The sequence below is a fragment of the Bubalus bubalis genome, chromosome 13 (genome assembly GCF_019923935.1).
Source record: "Bubalus bubalis isolate 160015118507 breed Murrah chromosome 13, NDDB_SH_1, whole genome shotgun sequence".
NCBI lineage: Eukaryota > Metazoa > Chordata > Mammalia > Artiodactyla > Bovidae > Bubalus > Bubalus bubalis.
The window spans coordinates 59,097,464-59,117,844 of record NC_059169.1 but is presented as its reverse complement, the minus strand read 5'-3'; the positions used below and the strand labels follow the sequence as shown (position 1 = coordinate 59,117,844).

At 49.9% G+C, this 20,381-nt stretch overlaps 1 long non-coding RNA gene across 2 annotated transcripts; it reads right to left on the bottom strand.

Annotated features, from left to right (window-relative positions):
* Nucleotides 1–8,097: 8,097 nt before the first annotated feature.
* LOC112578461 lies at nucleotides 8,098–19,660 on the bottom strand. Of its 2 annotated transcripts, none has more exons than XR_006544084.2 (3): nucleotides 19,572–19,660; nucleotides 10,684–10,784; nucleotides 8,098–8,328 (listed from the first exon to the last, which is right to left on the bottom strand). It is a non-coding gene; the product is annotated as an uncharacterized LOC112578461 (long non-coding RNA). The 2 variants fall into 2 exon arrangements; XR_006544083.2 differs by lacking the exon at nucleotides 19,572–19,660 and adding an exon at nucleotides 12,648–13,024.
* Between the last annotated feature and the right edge of the window lie 721 nt (nucleotides 19,661–20,381).

Sequence of the window (20,381 nt, the reverse complement as noted above, 5' to 3'; positions counted from 1 at the left end):
ATCCTCTACAGAAGGCTGCCTGCTTTTAGGTGGCGTTAACGAATCACCAGCAGATTTACAACCACTCGAATCTTTTATTAGGCTTGCAGTTGTTTGGTTTTAATTTTTCACTAACCCTCTGTTTAACCATCCTAAAATCAAATTGTCTTTTCTCAACCTAAATAAGCTATTTCCTTAGATCCAAGAGCTTTCAAGCTTTGAAGATAAAAGGATGGGCTGTTTTGCAGCCCAAAACTTTCCATGACAAGTTGCTGGGACAGGAAGTGAATTTGCAGTCCTTCACGTGTGGGATGGAGTTCAGGCTAGAGGGGATTCGAAAGTGGCATGCCTTCCTGCCACAAACGGTGAGGGGCACCCCACTGCTCTGTTGTTCCCACAGTTAGAAGTGAGCACACCCTGGGACACCAGCTCTACCTCTTGGGAATTCGGATGGAGAAGGCTACTGAGAGGCTAGACTGTGGCTGGCACCTTGAAGGGCAAGAGTAGCATCAGCCGGAAACTGGGCAACTCGTATGTTGTCAACAAGGCCAAACAATGAAAGACCTCTTGTAGAAGAACTTAATTAAATACAAATTTAATATATTACTGTTTTATCTTCTCAGTGAAACCCTAGAAGCAATCAGCCCCACATTTGTCATGCTCAACAGAGCCTTTAGAGAGGTGAACAGAGAACACTAAACATCATCTATTAGAAAATTGCATTTCACAATAGTAAGGAAAAGGAAAAAACATTAGCCAACAAAGGACACTGTTGTTTCCCCAGATGATTTCCATGCTCCATCAACACTAATGGTTATGAGGGGAGAAAAAAGACAAAGTTAAAAGCTTTTAAAATTTAAGATATAATGGAATTGTTGCTTCTTGTGAAATTCTGTTTTAAGTCTATTTATTCCGAAGTTGGGTCAGAATGTCATCTTCAGGTTATGGCATATGGTGAACTCTAATACTGCACCCCTTCTTAGCTAGGAGGCAGAGATATTGAGAAAGTCTTTTAACCCTGATCATATTCAAGTCTTTGAGAGTTACGGAACACAAGCAAAAATTAACCAGTTCACAGTTGAGCCATTTAAAAAAAAAAGGCCCCTTGGGCTCCATCTACCAGTTTGGCATTAACACAGGTCTGTGGGTGACAGGGGACCGAGGGTGATGCCAACATCACACTGCCTCCAGATGGAAGCCTATAAGTGATGCTTGGAAACTCATGCACTTGAACTTTGCTCCGGTGACTTTCCAAGGGGCCCCAGGACTTTGGGTCATAAGCATTTACGAACATCCAGTGAAGCTGGAGGGCTGTGTGAAGCTGCCTGGTGCCTGTGAATAGCACAGAGAGCGCTTCTATTCTGTTAGGAAGCATCGCACCCAGTGCCTGATGAACCTGATTATTACGATAATTAATATAATGATTACCCCCTGCTGAAAAGCATTTATTCAGCTAATGACTACCTCAAACAGCTCATGGGTGTTCTAAAGACACAACAGGTGGTCCCCAGGCAGATCTGCCCAAAGGTGGAGAGTAGGGGTGCTCCGGCCAGACTCTTGGGGGCCATGCCCTGCCTCCCCTGCCACTTCCGGGCTGTATGACCACATCAGGCTAACCCCCTGGGACTGGGTTTTAATAGTCTGTAAGATAAGAACAATGCCTTTGCAGGTGGGTGTGAGAGTTATCTGAGTTGGCAAGTGCAGAGCATTTGCTCAGTGTCTGGCACACGGTAACTTCCCCTTTCACCCGTGTCTTATTTTCCCCTCCTCCTTCTTTTTTTTTTTTTAATTGCTATTTATTTATTTGGCCAGCACTGTGAGCACCCCATTCCAGTATTTTTGCCTGGAAAATCCCATGGACAGAAGAGCCTGATGGGCTGTAGTCCATGGGGTTGCAAAGAGTCAGACATGACTGAGCAGCTTCACTTTCCCTTTGCACTTTCATGAATTGGAGAAGGAAATGGCGACCCACTCCAGTGTTCTTGCCTGGAGAATCCCAGGGATGGGGGAGCCTGATGGGCTGCGGTCTACGGGGTTGCACAGAGTCGTACACGACTGAAGCGACTTAGCAGCAGCAGCAGTGAGACATCTGCGATCTTAGTTCCCTGACCAGGGATTGAACCAGTGCCCCCTGCATTGAAAGCTCGGTGGCTTAATCACTGGATCACCAGGGAAGACCGTCCTCCTTTCTTGATTATATTTAAAATGATGTAATGTAGATAGCATATTAAAAAGCAGAGACATTACTTTGTCAACAAAGGTCCATCTAGTCAAGGCTGTGGTTTTTCCAGTGGTCATGTATGGATGTGAGAGTTGGACTGTGAAGAAAGCTGAGCGCCGAAGAATTGATGCTTTTGAACTATGGTGTTGGAGAAGACTCTTGAGAGTCCCTTGGACTGCAAGGAGATCCAACCAGTCCATTCTAAAGGAGATCAGCCCTGGGATTTCTTTGGAAGGAATGATGCTAAAGCTGAAACTCCAGTACTTTGGCCACCTCATGCAAAGAGTTGACTCACTGGAAAAGACTCTGATGCTGGGAGGGATTGGGGGCAGGAGGAAAAGGGGACGACAGAGGATGAGATGGTTGGATGGCATCACTGACTTGATGGACGTGAGTCTGAGTGAACTCCGGGAGTTGGTGATGGACAGGGAGGCCTGGTGTGCTGCGATTCATGGGGTCGCTGAGAGTCGGACACGACTGAGCGACTGAACTGAACTGAACTGAATGTGATATTGGAAAAGACCCTGATACTGGGAAAGACTGAGGGCAGGAAGAGTAGGGGGCGACAGAGGATGAGATGGTTAGGTAGCATCACTGACTCAATGGATATGTGTTTGAACAAACTCCGGGAGATGGTGAAGGACAGGAAAGCCTGGTGTGCTGCAGTTCATGGGGTTGCAGAGTTTGACATGACTCAGTGACTGAATAGCAACAATTACAATGTGACTTAACTCAGAAAATCAGATTCTGCCCTGTCTCCAGGGTTTGTTGTTGTTGTTGCTATTGTTGTTGTTTTCATACCTTTTCTGAATGAATTTTGTAAAGTCTGTTATCTTGTTCATGTTTAGCCACTAAACTCTTTAGCTCACAGGTCAGTTAACGAATGGACAGAGATTTCCTTAAATTTCTATAACCAATAAATCTCCCATTCGTTGCCGAGGGCTCTTTGTGCCCGGAGGGGCTCATCTTCAACGCTCAGCCAGGAAGTCGACAGGTATGCCTTAGCTATCAATTCCTGGTTGTGCAGCGCATCAAGGTCGGTGAGAGGTGAGAGCTTAGGGCCTTTTGAGGTCTTTTGTGAGCATTTGCATAGCCCTGGCGTGCTGCAGTCCATGCGGTCACAAAGAGTCGGACACGACTGAGCAACTGAACAGCAACAACACACACAGCTCTGGGCACACTCATAGCCCTTCAGGTCCACATGGCCTTCGAGATTCCCAGGAAAATGTCGAAGTTTTTCAAAGCCCATTTGGAAATTCATTCCTCAGCCTCTCCCTTTAAGCTTTCTGGTCAGCTAATTGTTTGTCCCAACTGTAGTTCACTGCCTCAGGTGGCCACAAAGCACCCAGCTGCAAAGTTAAACTGCTGCCTTTAATTTCTTTTTTTGACAACCACTGTCCGCGACACCCACCCCCGCCACCCCGCCCCAGGGAAAAGGCTTTTTGCAAGGAATGAAGGCCAAGTCAGGTAAAATAAAGATGACTTTGCAGGTGGACACTTGCAGGGAACTACCAGAGAGGTCAGATACTGATGGTTCCCAGGTAATGAAGCTTTAAAGGAACTCCAGCGCCATCTCCACCGGTCTGGTGGCTATCAGGTTGCTGGTGTTACTATGAATGGTTTTTCAAGGCAACCATGGAGCTGGAAGTGGAAAGACTGGAATACAGCAAGTTAAAACCCCATAAATCTCACTGTTTTTACCAAGCTTTAGCCATTTATAAGCTTCCCGGATGACTGCAAGCCTTTGGATAATTTCATGACCTCAGGCAAAGTTGGTTTTGACAATTTATGATCAGTTTTTTTGGAAGAGAGGATTTTTGGATCTTCTTAATACCAATTAGATTTGTGTTCTGGAAGATCACTCTGGCCCTAGTGTGTGGAAGAGTCTGGGGTGTGGGGAAATGCTGGAGTCGGGGAGATGAGTTTGGGGTTTTGCGGCCAACAGGGGACAGACGCTGGCCACCTGCACTGAGGTGTGGTCGTAGTGATAAAGCAACAACACATATGTACTCAATGAGGAGTTTGCTATGTTCTGTGCTCAGTACTTTACAGACTTTTTTGTACATTGTCATGCCTTTTTTGTTTGTTTATTTATCTGGCTATGCCGGGTCTTAGTTTCGGCATGCAGGATCTTTTGTTGTGGCAGGTGAGCTCTTAGTTACGCCATGTGGGATCTAGTTCCCTGACCAGGGATCAAACCTGGGCCCCCTGCTTTGGGAGCTCAGGGTCTTAGCCACTGGACCACCAGAAAGGTCCCATCATGCCTATTTAAAAGATGGTAAAACTACATGAAGAGGAGTTCAACACCTTACCCAAGGTCACACAGCTAAAATGGGGTTAGAGCAAGGTTTTGAATCTTCATTCATCTAATTTTAAAATCCTTGCTCAAAATCAGTATCCTCTGTGTCTAGAAGCAGGGTCAGTGACTACAAAATAAAAAAAAAAAAATCTTCACTTAACAAGTATTTATTGATGACCATGTGTTAGAAATTTATATGGGCAAGTCTCCATTTGTGGTAAAATGAATTCAGGTGGGCTGCTCTTGCCTGGGGATGTTGAGACAGGAGAGACTTCACTGTGAATGTCGGGTTGGGCAGAGTTGAGACGCGGGAGAAGGTCCTAGGGCAGAGCTCGTTCACGTCCTCCTAATCCACGGCCAAGGCCATCCATTTCTCAGAGATCTCCCCAGGCAGAAAATGGACATGGTTTGCTAGAGTGTGTTCGTATTTCCTGCTTGCATTAAATCTTCCTTTTCTGGGGAGCTTGCCTGTCTGCCAAGGAAAACACACTGCATGTCAGCATCTCCGCTGTAAATGAGAAGCTCTTTGTTCATGCTCTTCCCGGGGACTGGCTGCTGCTCCACCAGACGGGAATCGTCTTTTCACTCGGTTGCCACATACGGCTGGCTCAACCCAAGCTCTCTTCTCTCTGTCGCGTCTCGTTGCTGCAATCTGTGGTTACAGCTTTTAAAGACTTAATAAACGGGTGTGTTTTCTATCCCCGAGGAATGAAATGAAGATTGTCACTTGGCGTTGTTCTCCACCATCATGTTTCTGTTGCCGTCTGTAGAAATGGAGCGGAAAATGACTGCAGCTCTTTCGTTGCCCAGCTGCCCACGCCACTTCCAGTCCTTGGGAAGGAAATCCATTGTGTTTGCAAATTCTCTTCAGACATTTGGTTATTTATCTGTTGAAATCATCCCCCATCCTTTCCTCTGACCAACTCTTGGTTCTGGGCTGGAGAAAGACACCTCTTTTCCCCTCTCAATGAAAAATCAACTGCTATCGTATCCTTTCATTGCGTGCGTGCTAAGTCACTTCCGTCGTGTCCAACTCTTGTGACCCTATGGACTGGAGCCCTCCAGGCTCCTCTGTCCATGGGATTCTGCAGGCAAGAACACTGGAGTGGGGTTCCATGCCCTCCTCCACGGGATCTTCCCAACATGGGGATCGAACCCATGGCTCTTAAGTCTCCTGCATTGGTAGGCAGGTTCTTTACCACTAGCACTACCTGGGAAGCCCAGATCTCTTCATTCAGCTTTGTCACAGGACATTCATGAAACAGATATGTTTATGCCTGTATGTCGTGCAACTGTACGTTGTTTTCAAAAATTATTTCTTGACTATGCCTGAGCAATGGCAACCCACTCCAGTACTCTTGCCTGGAAAATCCCATGGACGGAGGAGCCTGGTGGGCTGCAGTCCATGGGGTCGCTAAGAGTCTGACCCGACTGGGCAACTTCACTTTCACTTTTCACTTTCATGCATTGGAGGAGGAAATGGCAACCCACTCCAGTGTTCTTGCCTGGAGAATCCCAGGGACAGTGGGGCCTGGTGGGCTGCGGTCTATAGGGTCACACAGAGTCGGACACAACTGAAGCGACTTAGCAGCAGCAGCAGCAGCAGCCCGAGCTTAACTGTGTACTGAACACAAGGCTTACAGTGCCGGGGCAAGGAAGCTGTTTTAATCCTACTTTTGCAGTTGAGGACAAAGACCTTAAATATCTTTATCTTATTTATTTAATTTTGGCTACGCTGGGTCTTCACTGCTGTGACTTCTCCCCCAGGGCAGAAATGGTAGGTCCATAGCAACATCTCATTATAACTTTATTTATCTCACTCATTCTAAGGATTGAATTTCTCTGCAGTTCATTCACAAGAGAGATTGTCAAAAGAGCAAACACGAATAATTTCCAAAGAGGTGGGGGACGTCGCTGAGCAGGGGATTTGCCAATTGTGTTAGATTGCTAGGGCTTCCATAACGAGGGACCACAGACTGGGTGACAAGCAGACATTCATTTTCTCATGGTTCTGGATGCTGAAATGCAAGATCCAGGTGTCAGCAGATCTGATTTCTCCTGTGGCTTCTTCCCTTGGCTTCTCATAAGGGCACCAGTCATATTGGATTAGGACCCAAAATGGTGATCTCAGTATCTTAATTAAGCTCTTTAAAGGTCCTGAATCCAATACAGTCACATTCTGAGGTACTGGGAGTTAGGACTTCAATATAGGAATTTGGGTAAAAGTGAAAGTTGCTCAGTTGTGTCCGACTCTTTGCGACCCCATGGACTATACAGTCCACGGAATTCTCCCAGCCAGAATACTAGAGTGGGTAGCCGTTCCCTTCTCCAGGGAATCTTCCCAACTCAAGGATCAAACCTAGGTCTCCCAAATTGCAGGTGGAATCTTTACCAGCTGAGTGGATCTTCCCAACCCAGGAGTTGAACCGGGGTCTCCTGCATTGCAGGCAGGTTCTTTACCAACTGAGATATCAGGGGAAGCACAGGAATATGGGTGGGTGGGAGGGGGACATGGTTTAGCCTGGTTTCAATCCCTGGGTTGGGAAGATCCCCTGGAGGAGGGCATGGCCACCCACTCCAGGATTCTTGCCTGGAGAATCCCATGGACGAGGACCCTGGTGGGCTACAGTCCATGGGGTCTCAAAGAGTCGGATATGATTGAGCAACGAAGCACTGCACACTTTAGCCCAAAACACTGATGCTGTATATCCTCCTCCCTGGTCTCAGAGACATAGCTCCTCTCTTGGAGCTGTTGCCATCCTCATTTGGGCTTGTTGACATCCTTGGCTTCCCAAGAGAAGGAAGGATCATGTGTCCATACCTGGGTGACTCAAGCCCTCTTGTGGGGATTCTCTGAGGGGCCTTCCACAAGAAGGCCTTCTTGATTTCTAATTTTATGGAGGATAAGGGCCCAGTGAGGTGGCCTGACTTGTCAAGGTCACACAGAGACTCTCGGGAGCTAGGATGCAGGGTCTCCTGGGGTCTCTGAGGGAGGGCATCACTGTGCTTCCAGGGAGGTTTGCTGCCTCTGGTCCCATTAGTAGAAAGATAACAGCCTTGTTCACTCCATGTCCTCTAGGGGGAGCTTGTGAGAAGGGCCCGCAGAGCTCTACAAAAACTAAGAACAGTGGTCTTCAAGAGACACATTTTTTGAAAGCAAAGGACCTTTTGGGAAACTGAATCTCCAGGTGACTCAGTGTGAGGTGGTGGAAAGTGCTTGAACCATGATCAAAACAGCTGGTTTGTGTCCTGGCTTTACAGGAACCGTTTGTACGGCCTTATGAAAGTCAGTTCTGTCCAGAGAACTCAGATTATCAATAAGAAGAAGCTGTTTCAAAGTTTTTTGATGGAACAATTTCTCAGAGTCCACATGGTGGAAACCTTGGTCAGAAACCCAGTGCATAAAATAGACCAAGAGGGAGCTGAACTGGTTGAAGACAGAGACAGGGCTCCACTCCCTCTGAACACCTTCCCAAACCCGCTCTTCCTGGGACCCTCAGGGTCCTGCACAGTTTGAGAATCTCTGTAGGTCTCAACATCACCATATTTCTTACCAGGAGATAGCCTCTTACTTTGCTTCTAAGCTGCATTATCTGGAGGAAAAGTTAGCATTAATCGAACTAGTTTGTCGACTTTGAAGAAAAATGCCTGAGAATTCAGCTGCTATAGAAACCTTCAGTCCACATACCTTCTTTGACCTTGGTTTAGGACAAGTGCCATCTGAATCCATGGCCAGACACCCTCCTCATCCTCCCTGTCCTGAGGAGTTCGATCCTAGACCAGCATGAAAAATGTGGATTCTCACTTCCCCCAGACACTCTGGTGAGACCTTTAAATTAACAAAGCATAAAATACCCGTGGCCGATTCACGTTGATGTACGGCAGAAAACAACACAACATTGTAAAGTAATTATCTTCCAATTAAAAATATATAAATTAAAAAAAAGCATTGGAAAACAGAACAATTAGGAAAAAAAAAACCTAAATGAGGATTAACTCAAATAGAGATGTTCACTTCCAATATGGTGGACTAGCTTATATCATATCAGCCCCCACCTTGAGATAACTAAGGATCAAACCCGCCTCTCTCGAGGCTAGAAAAACCAGATAAAATATATTTTACAAACTCTTTTGAAGGTATCAGAGAGCTCCCAAGGGTGCTGGGACTTGAGGGGCCAAAATCAAGAAGAAGAGTGTATTACAGAGAGGGCAGCCTTCCCGTCCCCTACCCCACGAGACACTTGCCAATTTCTATGTGCCAGATGAGGGGCTGAGGAATTGGTTAGAACTTTCAGTCTACTGAAAAGAGACTGGAGAAACAAACATTTGAGTTTGGGTTCTGCCAAGAAGGAGAGGGGGCTTAGGAAACACTCCAGGGCTTTGGTGGGACAACAGAGGGGTTACTGCTGGCCATAAGAGTGAACCAGGAATGGACCAGCCTTCACAGACTGAAACCGGCTTTGAATCAGCTCATCCAGGACGGATTAAGATAATCTACCCCTGGCCCAAGTGCCTACTTAAAGCAAAAGTAAATCTCTTGAGTCAGGCAGATAACGTCATTTAAAAGCTCAGATTATCTCTATAATTTTATATGCAGCCTTTCCAGTTTTCAAAACAGGCAGACAAATAGGTCTGAGATCCAGGTGAAGAAATGGCTGGGATGCCATTCCAGGATTTCTGTAGTTCTGTGTTTCTCTGTGTGTGAAGTTTTCTTAGTAGGGGAGCTGTTTGAAAACAAGTCTCCCCATCACCACCACCCCCACCCTGCGATGCTAATAATGACGGAAGCTGAGGGCCATGTGGGCCGTGCGTACACTCTCTCGTTGGCTAGGGGATTTGACCTAAATCGACCTGACTGTGAACCACAAAGGGGCACAAACTGGGCCCAGAGGATGGAATGGAGCATCTCCCAGAGCAGACAGGACTAGGTGACAGTGAGACCCCTGGTGGGTATGGACTGGCTAGTTACACCTCTGAGTTGACAGGAGGCCCAGACAGAAGTCTAGACGATTTCCCTTCTTGGTCCCGTAGCCTGTGAGGAGGTGTGCAGGCAGAGGGGCAAAGGGGGAGGATGCAGCCAGGCGCTGAGTAGGAGGGAGACCTGGGCAGTGGGTCTGCAGACTCAAAGGCCTGGAGGTCAGTGTGGGCTTGGCTGCTTCAGGAAGGCCTGGGTGAGTGGGACGTAGGAACAGGAATGCGTGGTGAAAGCCGAGATTGGTGAGGGTCCTGCAGGAGCTGGTGTAGGCTTCAGAACAATCCAGCGCGGGGCTGACTGTTTACAGACATGGAGTCAGACCGCCTGGGTCCAATTCCGGGCTCTGCCTCTCATGAGTCTCCGATTTGGGGCAAGAACCCTAGCATCTCTGGACCTCAGTTTCCTCATCTATAAAATGGGACTGAATGATAATAGTGCTGGTCCATGGTGGGGACTGGGTGAGAGGCGTGTGCGTAGCACTTGGAGCAGTGTCCGCTGAGACGTCAGCCTAATGCCGCCTGGGCTTGGGAACCCCAAGGGTGAGAGAGAGCATGTGTTTTGGAGAAGTTTCTGTGACTTGCCCGAGGTCACACAGGGTGGGGGACAGGGCCGGGATTCCATCCAAGGAGTCCTGACAAATGAGGCCTGTCCTTTCCACAGCAGAAGCCAGTTTCCTGGGATCTCGGATCTTCTGGTCAGAAGGACCAGGGAGAGTGCCTTGGGGGGACTGTCTGCCTCCGGGCAGAAGGAGCTCCACCTGCGAGACTGGACAGGGGCCTGGAGGCTAAGAGGTTACCCGCACGGCCGGGGAGAGGAGACTGGGCCTGCCCTTTCTGCTCAGGACTGCAGAGAACTTGCTGCCCCCAAACAGCACGCTAGGCTTTGTAGAGTGCTCTTACAGCTCTGCTGGGATCAGCAACCTGCTTCCTCCAACAGCTCTGGGTCAGAGGCATCAAAGGGGCGCTGCTCTCCTATTGGTACCACGGTTACCCGGGGTTGAAGGCACAAAGAGACCAGAAACCCCGGGGCAGGGCTGGGGGCATTGGCGGGGCAGGACCAGGTCCACGCGGGCTCTGAGGCTCCTCCAGACCTCTCCGGGGCCAGGAGCCTGTGTGTGGAGAAGCCCCTAACCCAGCTTTCTGTTCATGAAACCAGACTTCCACACTCGTGTGGATTTTGCACCGCCGAGCTCCACGGCCGAAACCTCACCAGGCTCTTTCATCTGGACGTGGGGCCTCTCTGTCTCGGCCCACCTGCCACGGTGCCTGCACTCAGGTTGTCATGACAGTCTTCTTCATGAGGAGCCATTTCTGGAGACGGAGCAGGAAAGAAACAGGGGGAACATTGCTTATTAACGTCAGGCCTGGTGGGTCTCAGGACTTCAGAGCTGTTAATACATGTCACGATGGTCTCTCATGAGAAACCAGGGCATCTGTTCCTCTCCTAATGGGGTCCTGGGAGCTCGGCTATTAGGCTGTAGCCAAGCAGGGCCTCTGAAGTCCACCAGACATGGCTAATCACAGGCCTGACAGTGATGGTAACTGAATGAGAGCCTCAAAGCCAGGTTTCCTCTGGCAGGATCCCTTGGAGAGACGGGGTAACTGTTCAGGCCTCCTAGGACAGAACACACTTCTGGCGGCTGGTCAGAGCTGCCCTAACAATAAGCCCATTTCTGTACCTCTGCCACTGGCCTTCTGGTATATCCAGGATGTCCACTGATCCTTACAAACAATCTTCAAAACAAGAAGTCAACAGCCCATTTCACAGACCTCTCACTGACGGGAAGGGACTCCCCCTCCGCAGGCAGATCTCAGCGTGTCCTACAGAAGAGCCTGACCCCAGGCCCTATTTGGAGCTGTCATGGTGAAAATCACAAACTGAGTAAGGTTTATATTTTTCCCTGTTTTTTTTTTTTTTTCTCATCATTAAATAAATGCAAGTTCATTGTGGTAAATCTGAAGGAAAAAAAATGCAGAAACATCAAAAATCATCCACAATCCACCATCCACAATCCTAATGCCTGGATTTAATCCCAATACTGAGGAAGGATGGATGGGATTTTAATTGCTTTGTCCTTGTCCACCCAGGTTGGCAATGGATGTGATCAGGGCAGTGGAGGGGGGTGGCTCTGGAGTTGGCCCGAGGGCCGGTCTGGGCACGGTTGTGTCTTAACGACCCTTCCTGTGGCCAGCAGAGCCACGCTGGGAAAGTGGAAATAACCAGCAGGGGAGCAATGACAGATACTCATGATGGTTTTCGAGGCCTGGTCCTTCAAACAACAATGTCAGCATCTCCCATGGGCCCTTACTATGATGGGTGCTTGGGACACAGCCGTGAGATAAGCAGAGATCCCAGCCCTGAAGTAGCTTTTATGGGTGTGTGTGGTGGTGGTGGGGGGGGGGTTGGCAGAGGAGGGGCAGGCAGTAAATAACACACGAAAGTAAATAGTATGTCATACATGCATGCCAAGTCGCTTCAGTCGTTGTGGTCCCCTGGACTGTAGCCCGCCAGGCTCCTCTGTCCATGGGATTCTCCAGGCAAGGATACTGGAGTGGGTTGCCATTTCCTTCTCCAGGGGATCTTCCGGACCCAGGGATCCAACCCACTTCTCTTGAGGCTTCTGCATTGGCAGGGGCGGTTTCTCTGCCACTAGCATCACCTGGGAAGCCCGAATAGGATGTCAGGAGGCGATAGGTGCTGCGTTACAGAGGAAGTGGATGGTAGGGTAATAGGGATGGGAAGGCAGGGGCGGGGTGACGGCACTCATGGGTTCAGGGACAGTGGGTGGGGCTCCTGCCGACGAGGGGGAGGAGTCTGCAGAATGACCACCTGTTCCAGGCCTCCTGTGCTTGAGGGGTCGTGGGGGTCTCAGAGCTAAAACCAGGAGAGTCCCCACACGGGGAAGAGGAAGTGGGGTCTGGGAGCTGGCCAGGCAGACGCGGGGGACACTGGTTCAGGAGACCGCTGGACTGAGACTCTCAGCCGGGAGCGATTCTGTCCCCAGGGGACACCTGGCAATATCTGCAGACATTTTTTGGTCACCAAAGCTGGGAGTGCGGGAGGCTACCACATCCAATGGGCAGAGGCCAGGGATACTGTTAAACTTTCCACAAGACACAGGACAACACCCACCCCACCACCCCAACACACACACACAACAAAGAATTAGGTACCTGGCCCCAGATGTCCAGAGAGCCACAGCTGAGACACGCTCGGCTGGATGCTTGGTCCTGAGTCCCTCCTGAGACTTCATTTGCCTTCTGCTTCCGTTTCTATTCCCCAGGGGAGGAATGTTCCTCTAACCAAATCTCAAGATAAATACCTCGTCCCTCTTCTTTTTCCAGAAGTACCCCCCACCCCAATCACTGCTTCAGCACAGGGATGGGACATGCCAGTCCTGAGAGGCCAGCAAGGCCTTCTCAGCTGGACGCTGGGCCCTGTTGCCGGGCCTCTGCTCCGTCACTGTCAGACTATCTTCCCGTCCTCCCTAAGAGGTCACCTCCGAGTCATCTTCCAGGAACAGGTGGCTTTGCTGCAGCCTCAGGCAGGAGCAGGAGCCAAATCTGCCTTTGCAACAGGCCCGCCTCATTCAGCAGGAAGTGGTGAGACGGCTGGCGGGCTCTGGCTTTGGTGTCCAGCTCTTTGAGAGAGAGTATATTGTTTGCCCTTTTGTTACCCTGGGGATTTGAGAAGTGAGGACATCTTCCTAACTCTGTAGAAAATCACTGGGGCCAAGTCTCCCTGGGGCTTCCCAGGTGGTGCTAGTGGTGAAGAACCCACCTGCCAATGCAGGAGATGCAAGAGATGCGGGTTGGATTCCTGGGTCGGGAAGATCCCCTGGAGAAGGAAATGGCAACCCACTCTAGTATTCTCGCCTGGAGAATCCCACGGACAGAGGAGCCTGGCTGGCTACAGCCCATGGGGTCGCAAAGAGTCAGACACGACTGAGCACACATACACACAAGAGGATTAGAAAACATTCGGGTTGCAAATGTCACATTCCCTGGGGACTTAATATAAGTTCAGTGAGGGCTGAGACCTTTTTAATATTCACCAATGAAGCTCAGGCTCCCATGTCTGCCCAGCCCATCAGAGAGGTTGCTACACTCTTGTTGATGAATGTCATCAGCAAACTTGGCAACCGGGCCAGCTCCCTCCAGCCTCCCAAAGGATTCAGTGAAGGATCCTTCTGGAATAGGGGGAGCCCAGACTCATGTCTCCTTTCAGGAGGCCCCCTTTCTCCATCATTTCTGTGTCACCAGGGCTGAGCACAGAGCAGATGCTTGGTAAACGCTGGTTGGTTGATCAAAGCAATGAATGAGTGGGTGACATGGCTTCAGTCAAGCTCTGCTCTGCACCCACAGTCAAGGGCCATCCAAGACAGGCAGGCGCACAGCTCTTCACTCAGGCTTGGGGGGTGAGGGGCTCTAGCCTCCTATGTATCCTGGGCCAGTCCTCCTCACACGTGAAACATCTTGCCGGCTGATGACTCGCTGCCCCCTCGCCTCTTTCCACCGCCAGGCTGGAAACTGCCACTGGTGACGAATGCAGGATGGTACGATTGGCAGGCGGGTTGCGGGTGAGCGTGGCCCTGGTGCCTCTGAGTGCCAGGCTTTTGCTTCCCGTGCATTTGGGGCCGAGTGTTTGGAGAGCATCCACCACTTAGCAGAGCAGAGCTGCAGGATTGACGGGCCTGTCCCCGTGCCAGCCGTCCCTTCCTGCCTAAAACGTATGGTGCGTGTCCAAGGGCTCTCAAGGCACCGGAAGCCGTGCCAAGTTGCGATAATTAAGCAGTGAGACCCAAGTGAATGGCTTTGCTGTTGTCTGCGTGTCAGCCAGATGCCTGGGGTGTGAACTGTGGCCCAGCACACCGCTCTCCACATTGCTCTGAACACCATCAGGTTGGAACTCAGAAACAGTGATGAATCATGGCAGCCTGATGACGGTGATGTGACGCTTGCTCCAAGGACCCTCGCGTATCACCGCCCTCATCCTGACAGCATCCCGGGGGGTGGGCACTTGGCTGGCCTCTGCCCTCCTCTGTCTGGACAGACAGCCTGGTTCCTTGCTCCAGGCCCTGTCCCTCAGTCGCCGCTGTGCTTTGGGAGGACCTCTGAGTGCCAGGCCTGGGTTCTTCTTAGACATCACCTCTTTCACGTTTCCTAACAGCTCTCTGCAGGGCCTGCCTTCCCTGGTGGCTCAGTGGTAAAGAATCCGCTTGCCAATGCAGGAGACCCTGGTTTGATTCCTGGGTCGGGAAGATTCCCTGGGGAAGGAAATGGCAACCCACTCCAGTATTCTTGCCTGGAAAATTCCCATGGACAGAGGAGCCTGGCGGGCTACAGTCCATGAGCTTGAAAAGAGTCAGACACGACTGAGCACCTAAACAACGATAACAACTCTCTGCGTTAGGGTCTCAGGGTCCTCATTTTCCACATGAGAAAAACCACATAGGAAGTCACAGGAAGCCAGGTGGCTTGACACGGAAGTCTGCGCCCTCAGCCATCACAACCTACTGCCTCTTTCAAACAAACAAAAGTGGGCATAATAACTTTGTTTGCATTCCTTTCCCTCAGCTCTTGTAACAAAGCACCATGAGGTGGGTGACTTATAGCAGAAACGCACACTCTTCTGGAGACCACAGGTCCAAGACCCAGGTGTGGGCAGGGCTGTGCTCACTCAGAGGCTCTGGAGGACAGTCTGTCCTGGGACTTCTGCTCAGCTTCTGAGGTTGCCAGCAGTCCTGGGTGTCCCTTGGCCAACCCTCCATCTTCATGTGGCATTTTCCATATGTGTGTTGGTCTTCACAAGGTCATCTTCTCAGAAGGACACAAGTCATGTCAGATTACTCCTATGACCATGTTGTGATTTAATGAATTATTTTCCTAACAATCCTATTTCCAAATAAGGTCACATTCAGAAGTGCTAGGGATTAGGACTTGAACATATCTATTTTGGGGGGACATAATTCTCTCCATAGCAGGTGCTGTAATTGCTTTTATTTGACTTTGACTATAAAACAAAGGGGAAATAACTTTGACTTATAGCTGGGTGGATGGAACAACATCCTCCTCCTACCAAAAAAAACCCCAAAACAACCCTGTTCGTTTACCAGGGTGTCTTTCAAAATATGGTGACTTATCAGATATCAGTTTGAAAACAAGAAAGGGATGGCACATGGAGACCCATCAAGGGAGGAGTCAGGGCAGAGACAGGAGGACAGGTCGTGGGTGACTTAAATTCATCTTATTAAGGAGTAATGAACATTTTTGTTTTGTAGTACATCCCCAAAGCCTTCTCCCTGGGTTTCCCAGATGGTGCTTGTGATAAAGAACTCAATGCAGTGGACAAAAGAGACGTGAGTTTGATCCCTGGGTCAGGAATATCCCCTGGAGGAGGGAATGGCAGCCCACTCCAGTACTCTTGCCTGGAGAATCCCATGGACAGAGGAGCCTGGTGGGTCACAGTCCATAGGGTCACAGAGTTACACGTGACTGAAGGGACTTAGCACACATACACATCTCCCTGGAGCTAGAAGAAATGGGAAATGCCAAAATAAAGGCATGTTGGAGAGAGCTGTTGAGAGGAGCTGTGGTGCAGATTCCTGGTGGTATGGGTTTCAGATCGCCGAGGGAGTGCTGAGAAATATGTATATCAGTGCCCAGGCCCACCCAGACCAATGAAAGGCAAGCCTCGGGGCTGAGACCCAGGCATCCGTACTCATCTGAAGCAGTCTGGCTGATTTCCCTCCCCAGGGCGGTGATGTCCCATCCAGGCCCCAAGGCTGTCACTCTCGTCTAAAGGCAGGGAAGAGGCAGTGGCGGGTGGGGTGGGAAGAGCCGGGCGTGTCGTCGCCTGTGCTGAGCCCGCTGGGCACTTTCTGTCTATCCAGGGCCGGCCAAGGTGGTCCTTTCTAGTGCGCTCCATTTCTTAGCCTTATTTCCTCTGGTCTTTGGGGTGAAACAGAATTTTTGAGAAAGTCATTTTGATGAGTCCATTTTGGAGGGCTGGAAGACTCATAACAAAATCTAAAAACAGATTTTTTTACTGCCAAGAAGTTGGTCCAGCAGACCTCCCTGACCTTCAGACCGTCTCTGAGATGCAAGCACCCCGTTTCCCAGCAGGGAGTGGGATTGGCATGGCAGGAGATACAGGTGAGGCTGGGCCAAGGGGACAGAGTATCTGTTTCCTTTGTTACTTGGTGATAGAAATAGCTGAAAGCTTAATTTCCACCTATGGGTCAAACCAAGAGTAAGGCAAGCATGTTGGAATGTCCCCGGTGACAAAATGACTGTGTTGAATTGTCACAAACCTTCCTGGGGGAGTCTGTGTCCGCAACACCGGAAGCCACATGGTCTGTGCTGATGGGGGCAAGTTTTGAGAGCTGGGTCTGGGCTTGGGACCCACAGGCAACTGAGAGCAGAGGCTGGTTGGCAGGAGTCTTTGGAAATGAGGTGAAGATGCTCAGGAAGCAGATGTAGGTCAAGGTCAGCCTTCGTGGCTCTGAGGCTATGCATCTGCCAGTGGTCTCCCCATCACACCCGGCAGCTCCTTTGATGACAAATGCCTTGTCACTGTTTAGTTGCTCAGTCGTGTGCGACTCTTTGCGGCCCCGTGCTATAGCCCTCCAGGCTCCTCTGTCCATGGGCTCACGCAAGTCAGGAAACCAGACAAGAATACTGGAGTGGGTTGCCATTTCTTTCTCTACAAATGCTTTCTAATTTTCCTTTATTCTCCTAAAATTAAATTTATAGGCTTTAAAAAAATCCATAAATTACTTTAAAGAGAAACTAGAGGGAAAGTAACTTATAACAAAATATTACACTTAACATATTGTAAATGCTCAGTCACGTCTCTCCCAGAAGATGAAAGAAGGGCCCCGGAACCTGGCACACAGACATAAATCCCTCTGAATGTGGCACCAGGCAAAGACTGAATTTTTCCAATGGCAACAATGAAGGGAGCTGTCGTGGTTGACATATTTCTGAAATTGGAACAAGCCTTGGTACAATTCTGAAGAAAAAAAAAAAACCTTGATCATTGCACACTTGAAAATTTCAATGTATATTTAAGTAGTTCAAAAAATACCACGTGTAGTTTTTGGTAAATTATGTCAAAAGGAGTTAATTTCTAAGCTTCAGTTCAGTTCAGTCACTCAGTTGTGTCCAACTCTTTGTGACCCCACGGACTGCAGCACGCCAGGCCTCCCTGTCCATCACTAACTCCCGGAGCTTGCTCAAACTCACATCCTTTGAGTCGGTGATGCCATCCAACCATCTCATCCTCTGTCGTCCCCTTCTCCTCCTGCCTTCAATCTTTCCCAGCATCAGGGTCTTTTTCAGCTTAGATAATTATAAACCTCAATACCCCACGGGAACTTGTGGAAACTCTTTGTGGTGTGGGACAATTGGTCACATTTCAGGACGTCTAGCATCATTGGTCTGTAAATGCCAGTCACATCCTCCCCGCCCCCATCCTTGTAACCACAAAAATGCCCGCCCACCCCTCTGCGAATGCCAGCCACATTCTGGTCAATGGAAAGTAAGCAGAAGGGGTGGCTCTGCAGCTTCCAGGAAGTGCCCTTAAAAAAAGGGACTGTCCCCTTCTGGCCTTTCTGTCTCTGTTGCTGGACTAGAGATGCGATACCCAAGGAGACCTTGGCAGCCGAAGCACACAGAGCAGAGCTGCAAGATGGAAGTGGCTGGGCCCCTCAAGGTCCCTGTAACTGCCCAGAACTCACCAACTCCATCCTCCCTGGGGATGTGAGAGAGACACAAACACTGTCTTGTTTGGGCCGCTGAGATTTGGGGTTTTTCACTATTCACGGTTGAGGCTGTGTGTGCTCAGTCATGTCTGACTCTCTGTGACCCCATGGACTGTAGCCTGCCAGGTTCCTCTGTCCATGGAATTCTCCAGGCAAGAATATTGGAGTAGGTTGTCATTTCCTTCTCCAGGAGATCTTCCCAACCCAGCGATTAAACTTGGGTCTACCTGCATTGCAGGTGGATTCTTTACTATCTGAGCCACCAGGGGTTGAGACCAGTTCAATTCAGTCAGTCAGTTGTGTCCAACTCTTTCTGACCCCACGGACTGCAGCACGCCAGGCTTCCCTGTCTATCACCAACCCCTGGAGCTTGCTCAAACTCATGTCCACCGAGTCGGTGATGCCATTCAACCATCTCATCCTCTGTCACCCCCTTCTCCTCCTGCCTTCAATCTTTCTCAGCATCAGGGTGTTTTCCAGGAGTTGAGACTAACGTTTACTAATACAGCGTCTCAGTTTAAGCAGCATTCAACCTAAGATCTAATCCTATCAGAAGAATGACCCCACAGGAGGGTCTGAGTTTCCTTCCTGGCAATAAGTTCTTTTCTGCTGTTTATTTTTGGCTGTGCTGGGCCTTTTTTGCGGCACACAGGCGCTTTGTTGCTGTGCAAGGGCTTGGGCTTCTCACTGTGGTGGGTTCTCTTGCTGCTAAGCACGGGCTCTGGGCTTTAGTAGTTGTGGCCCTCAGGCTTAGTTGCCCTACGACATGTGGGATTCGTTCCCTGACCAAGGATCCAACCATATTCCCTGTATTGGCAGGTGGATTCTTAACCACTGGACCGCCAGAGAAGTCCCAATAGGGCAATAGGAGCTTCCTGTGCTAATGGGGGTCAGTGCCCTTTGCAGACCCGGCGAGGGCCTGTGCCCTTGACTGTTGGTGGTAGCCTCAGGACGACTGCCCTTGTACCACCAGAGCTTTGGCAATCACAGGGGCAGAGTGGGGTGGAGAAGGGGCAGGGTGGACCCACAAGCTCATGGTGAGTGCAATCACAGGGCTTCGGAGACCCTGAAAGTATCAGTGAATCAATGGATCGGAGCCAGGTCCTGGAAAACACTAGGCAAGGGAAACACCCGCAGCCCACCGATGCGGCCTGCGGAAGGCGGGCTACACAAGAGTGCTGGCAGAGGCGGGGGCTGGGGGGACTTCCACAAGGCGAAACCTTGGAGGGTACACGGCCAGGCTTGGCCTCCCTGCGGACCACACACCTAAAAACAGCACACTTTGTCATCACACTCGGCCTGATTGTGTCTGTTTATTAAAGGTTCTACTTACCTCAAGCATCGTTTTTCTCTCCCAGGTGTGCAGACCTCATGGGCTGTGGGACCCCGCCATTCTGGGGATGCAGGCAGGAGGGTTTAATGACTCATGGAGACATGGGCTTGGCAACTTCGTTTCTTTCCCTGTGAAGAACAAGACACCCCACGTAGAAACGCCCAGGTGTTTTATGAATGGAGGCTCTAGAAAATCATCAGAACGTCTGATGTTCTCAGCCTGGGGGACTTATAGGAACCCTGAAACTGAACTCAAGGGTGAGGTTTCAAAAGAAGGAAACGGGCAGGGGCGATGGGGAGTAAGCTTTGCAAGCAGGCTGGCTTGGGTAGCACCTTGGTGGCTCTGCGTCAAGGGCAACGGGGCTGCATGGGGCTGTCTTGAGCAGGTTGGGGGACTTTTCAGGAAACCACTGGCTCTGCCTCAGGTCTCTGGCTGGGCGATTTCAAGATTAACCTGCATCTGGGCTAATGCAGAAACCTGTGGATTCCCCTGCAGAAAAACTCAGCTGGGGTTTCAGACTTCAAAAATCTATTTTCATAGTTAGAAAAAAAACAAAAAAACCCCCTGTTCTTACAGAGCTGATATTCCTCTCCCAGTCCTTCCTTTCCACCCCCCAGAGCCCAAGAAAGCACCCAGTCTCTCAGGGGGTAGTCCCTTGGAAGGTTATACACTAGCCTTTCTGAGCCTGTGGAGGTGAACCCTAGAGAGAAGTGCTTTCTGCCCCTTTGGAAATGTCTTTTCTTTGAGTTAAAACATCCAGGAGCTGCTTGCAGGTTGCCTGGGATACCAAATGGCTTAACAACCCTGATG